The following is a 5,896-nucleotide window of genomic DNA, read 5'->3' on the forward strand; positions in this document are numbered from 1 at the left end:
AAAAACATAATATCGTGTATGAGCTAAACTAAAACTTAGGGTTTTACATGGTTTTATGTTTTCCAGTGGATCTGGTTAGAGCTACGTCACGCTAAATTGTGTTCTTTGCATTTCTTCTTACAATACTTTTCAATAGAACACTGTTTCGCATGAGACGGTTCCTCAAAAAACATAATATCGTGTATGAGCTAAACTAAAACTTAGGTTTTATATGGTTTTATGTTTTCCAGTGGATCTGGTTAGAGCTATGTCACGCTAAATGGTGTTTTTTGCATTTCTTCTTACAATACTTTTCAATAGAACACTGTTTCGCATGAGACGGTTCCTCAAAAAACATAATATCGTGTATGAGCTAAACTAAAACTTAGGTTTTATATGGTTTTATGTTTTCCAGTGGATCTGGTTAGAGCTATGTCATGCTAAATGGTGTTTTTTGCATTTCTTCTTACAATACTTTTCCATAGAACACTGTTTCGCATGAGACGGTTCCTCAAAAAACATAATATCGTGTATGAGCTAAACAAAGACTTAGGGTTTTACATGGTTTTATGTTTTCCAGTGGATCTGGTTAGAGCTATGTCACGCTAAATGGTGTTCTTTGCATTTCTTCTTGCAATACTTTTCAATAGAACACTGTTTCGCATGACACGGTTCCTCAAAAAACATAATATCGTGTATGAGCTATAACATTTAAGCTATAGCCAAGAATTCATCATACCACTGCTAATCAATAAACAAACAACGGTCTTAGCGTTTAAATACCGAAAAAACACCTGCCTGTTCATTTATTACTTGTTTCATTAAACAGGATTTGCATATCGATCGTTTTCAATTAACTTCGAACAGTTACAACTACACGTAAACTGAGCATGTAGTCTATCTACAGCAAGATCGTGACCGCTGACTGCAGCTCTCCTTCTCCCTCCATTTCACTCCCAATCGACATTTTCACCTTTGCTGATATGATTACTCCACAGGATACCTCCATCCCCTGCATACCTGGTCGCTAGATTCGGCTGGCACGTCATATCGGTTTGACAGCCAACTCACGTAACTATTGTTGATCGATCCACAGTCCACTGAAGTGCCTACGATGAAGGGAACAACATGGACAGTTCTACTCCGAATTACTCCAACCCATGCGATGTTCATCCATGCGACAACCCACCTGATCTGAGTGGAACTTAACTGAAGCAAGAGAGTGATGCCTAATTCCATGTGCCAACTAGCTCCACTTCTCTCCCGTGCACCAGTCGCACCCACACCGACGTGTTCATCTTGCCAGTTTTCCTCACACCCGTTCACTTGTCTCTTGAAGATTGGCGTCCACAACACCAACGGTTGGTTAGGTCATGCAAGCATTGTTACAATTGATAAAAACACATATTTTCATTTAGTGAATGTGATAACCTGTACTAATAATTTGGTCAACTTAGCGATGATAACTCAATGTAAGTATTAACAAACTCGGTACGTGTTTGTTATTGTCAATAATATCTTTAAATTATACAACTCGCTTATGTTTGACAATTACTGAGTAATTGCTTTGCTTATTGCATGCTAATTGCTGAAAATTGCTTTTTATTTTAAATTCCTTAGCTAAAAATTGCTTTTTCTTTCACATTTCTCTGCTTATTGAATGACTATTGCTAACTCATTAGATAGAACCTACTTCTCATATAAGTAGGTGGATGCGGCCTCGATTAGCGGGGGAACCACATGAAAAAAAGCGAGCTACTGGGTGTACCTCCTGGGTAGTTTGGAAATCACCTAAGATATATATGTATATATTTATAAATAAAAGTTAATATATATAAATTAACATTAATTTTTTTTAACAGGAAATGCACAATGCTAAAAACTGCGTAGGAGATTTTAATACAATAGTACTACCAAGCCTGATGTTGGCCGCTATTTCAATGAATGCAGCAGTGTCACAGCTAGCAATCAAAAGTAACAAGATATTGAGGTACGTTAAATGACGATTACGACCACTTTGGCAAAAACGTATCGCTATAGACTAAGGAAAAAAAATAATATATATTTTATTTACAGGAAATGCAGATGGCAATAAACTGTGTAGGAGTTCATGATTGCAATAGAATAAAATCGACCAAGCCTGAAGTCAGCAGCCCCTTCAATGAATGCAGCAGTGTGACAGCCAGCAATCAAAAGTAACAAGATGTCGAGGTACGTTTCATGACGACCACGACTATTTTGGCAAAAACGTATCGCTATAGACTAAGGAAAAAAAATTAATATATATTTTATTTACAGGAAATGCGCAATAAACTGTGTAGGAGTTTATGATTGCAATAGAATAAAATCGACCAAGCCTGAAGTCAGCAGCCCCTTCAATGAATGCAGCAGTGTGACAGCCAACAATCAAAAGTTACAAGATATCGAGGTACGTTTCATGACGACCACGACTATTTTGGCAAAAACGTATCGCTATCGACTAAGGAAAATAAATTATATAATTTATTTACAGGAAATGCAGAAGGCAAAAAACTGCGTAGGAGATCATTAATACAAAAGTATTATATAAACCAAACCTGATGTTGCCAGCTCCTTCAATGAATGCAGCAGTGTGACAGCCAGCAATCAAAAGTAACAAGATGTCGAGGTACGTTACATGACGACCACAACTATTTTGGCAAAAACGTATTGCTATCGACTAAGGAAAATAAATTACATATAATATTTAATTATATATTTTATTTACAGGAAATGCAGAAGGCAAAAAACTGCGTAGGAGATCATTAATACAATAGTATTATATAAACCAAGCCTGATGTTGGCCGCTCATTCAAAGAATGCAGCAGTGTGACAGCCAGCAATCAAAAGTAACAAGATGTCGAGGTACGTTACATGACGACCACAACTATTTTGGCAAAAACGTATCGCTATAGACTAAGGAAAAAAAATGTAATATACAGGGTGTTAGTGACATCGTAACGAAAACTTTGAGGGATGATGGAGACCATGATTATGAGATGATATCAAGTGGAATTTTCCGTCGCAAAAGTATGGAACAGAAAATAACTTAAAAAAAAACAAAAATTTTCATGAATTTTCCGACTGAAAATTCCACTTGATTTCAACTCAGAATTATGGTCTGAATCATCCTCTTCAGTATTTGTTACGGTGTCACTAACACCCTTACCTACTTGTATGGCTACAGTATGTACTTGTGCGGGGTGTAAGTGACATCGTACCGAATACAGAGGGGGATGATTCACCTGATTATTCTGAGTTAATATCAAGTGGAATTTTTCATCGCAAAAGTATAGAATTGAAAATAATTTAAAATAACTAAAAAAAAAATCATGAATTTTGCGACGGAAAATTCCACTTGATATGAACTCAGAATCATGGTCTGAATCATCCCCATCAGTATTCGTTACAATGTCACTAACACCCTGTATATTTTATTCACAGGAAATGCAGAGTGCAATAAACTTTGTAGGAGATTATGATTGCAATAGAATAAAATCGACCAAGCCTGAAGTTCTTCAATGCACGCAGCAGTGTGACAGCCAGCAATCAAAAGTTACAAGATATCGAGGTACGTTACATGACGACCACGACTATTTTGGCAAAGACGTATCGCTATCGACCAAGGAAAAGAAATTATATATAATATTTAATTATATATAATATTTAATATGTATTTTATTTATAGGAAATGCAGAAGGCAAAAAACTGCGTAGGAGATTATTAATACAATAGTATTATATCAACCAAGCCTGATGTCGGTAGCTTCTTCAATGAATGCAGCAGTGTGACAGCCAGCAATCAATAGTGATAGTGACAAGAATCTAGGTACGTTACATGACGACCACGACCACTTTGGCAAAAACGTATCGCTATCGACTAAGAAAAGGATATTATATCTATACGTTATTATAAATATACGTTATTATAAATAAATTAATATTATTTTATTTTTAACAGGAAATACAGAAGACAAAGAAGCAGATGTCATCAAAGAAGATCTTTGTTCCTGCAATGTTTCCGCAGACGATACATCCAACAGAGCGAAGTGGAAGGAAAAGACTCGGAAAAAAGACCCCACCACCATATGGGAACAATGCAAGGGAGAGAGAGAGAATATAATGTTATATTTTTATTTATTGATGACATAAAATAAACCAACAATATCCTACACATTTTTTTTATTTCTTTTTGTGTCTGTCTTAATAGTTATTACAAATCTGTGATGCGAAACAAACTATACGAAAACGTCAATCCACATACAACGCTCGCGAAGCTGCTTTAGCAGCGAGCGCACTTAGCACCATCTAGTTATATTATACATATTATTATATTATATGAAGGAGCGCCGGGGGGTAAAAATGATGTATGGGAGATGTGATCACGATCTTCCGATGAGTAGGGGAAAACTTCCAGATCTTGGAAAACTGCTCCGCATCAGGGAGACACCCTACAGTCTGGCGCAACTATTATATCTGTATCAATTTTTTTTTCGCAAAACCTATTTAAATCTTGGTCAAATTTTATTGCCGGTGAAAAAAAATCAAAATGGCGGAAAAACAAGATGGCCGCCATACAAAAATTTGTTTTCCCAGAAAATGTCTCGGAGGTAAAAATGATGTATGGGAAATGTGATCAAAACGTCAAGCTGAGTATAGAAATTATGCTTGATCTTGAAAAACTGCTCCGCATCAGGGAGACACCCTATGGCCTGGCTAAACTATCAAACATAGAACATTTTTTTTTCCACTAAACCTACTTAATTCTTGGTCAAATTCAATCGCTGGTGATAAAAAATCAAAATGGCGGAAAAACAAGATGGCCGCCATACATATTTTTCGTTTTTCCCGGATAATGCCTCGGGGGTAAAAACTGTGTATGGGGATATCATCGGAACGTCGACTTCAATATAGAATAACTTCTAGATCTTTGAAATCTGCTCCGCATCAGAGAGACACCCTACGGCCTGGCGAAACTATCGCACCTAGGACTTTTTTGTTTTCACGATACCTATTTAAATCCTGGTCAAATTTTATCGCCGTTGAAAAAAAAAACAAAATGGCGGAAAAACAAGATGGCCGCCATACAAAATTTTCGTTTTTCTCGAAAATGCCTCGGGGTGAATATGATGTAAGAGGGATGAGATCAAAATGTCATATTGAGTATGGAAATACTTCCCGACCTTCAAAAACTGCTCCGCATCAGGGCGGCACCCTACGGCCTGGAAAAACTATCGCTCCTGGAACGATTCTTTTTTCACCAAACCTAATAAAATCTTGGTCAAATTTTATCGCCGGTGAAAAAAAAAACAAAATGGCCGAAAAACAAGATGGCCGCCATAAAAATTTTTGTTTGTCCAGAAAGTGTCTGGGGTGTAAAAACGATGTATAGGGGTGTTATCGGAACGTCATCTTGGAAAACTGCTCCGCATCAGGGAGACACCCTACGGCCTGCCGAAACTATCGCACCTGGAACGATTCTTTTTTCACGAAACCTATTTAATTCCTGGTCAAATTCAATCACCGGTGAAAAAAAAAACAAAATGGCGGAAAAACAAGATGGCCGCCATACAAAATTTTGTTTTTCTAGAAAATTTCTCAAGGTCAAAAAATACGTATAGGGGTGTGATCGGAACGTCATCTTGGAAAACTGCTCCGCATCAGGGAGACACCCTACGGCCTGGCAAAACTATAGCACCTAGAACTTTTTTGATTTCACGAGACATATTTAAGTCTTGGTCAAATTCTATCGCGGTAAAAAAATGGCGGGAAAACAAGACACGCGAGCAGCTTGCTGCGAGCGAACCACGCGACATCTAGTATAAAGCTACAAACCCATGTACTGACTGACTGACTGACTCACTGACAGGGTTGTTCTCCCAGAAGGAGCGTCGGGGGGT

General features: G+C 37.4%; 1 long non-coding RNA gene across 2 annotated transcripts; it reads left to right on the plus strand.

The window, feature by feature from the left end:
* Nucleotides 1-1,671: 1,671 nt before the first annotated feature.
* LOC126381703 (uncharacterized) lies at nucleotides 1,672-4,114 on the plus strand. 2 transcript variants are annotated; one of them, XR_007568935.1, is made up of 7 exons: nucleotides 1,672-1,969; nucleotides 2,056-2,190; nucleotides 2,492-2,626; nucleotides 2,728-2,862; nucleotides 3,442-3,568; nucleotides 3,686-3,825; nucleotides 3,958-4,114. It is a non-coding gene; the product is annotated as an uncharacterized LOC126381703 (long non-coding RNA). The 2 variants fall into 2 exon arrangements; XR_007568936.1 differs by lacking the exons at nucleotides 1,672-1,969; nucleotides 2,056-2,190 and adding an exon at nucleotides 2,282-2,407 and having other exon boundaries at nucleotides 3,958-4,113.
* The last annotated feature ends 1,782 nt before the right edge of the window (nucleotides 4,115-5,896 follow it).

The sequence above is a fragment of the Pectinophora gossypiella genome, unplaced genomic scaffold, assembly GCF_024362695.1.
Source record: "Pectinophora gossypiella unplaced genomic scaffold, ilPecGoss1.1 Pgos_88, whole genome shotgun sequence".
Classification (NCBI taxonomy): Eukaryota; Metazoa; Arthropoda; class Insecta; order Lepidoptera; family Gelechiidae; genus Pectinophora; species Pectinophora gossypiella.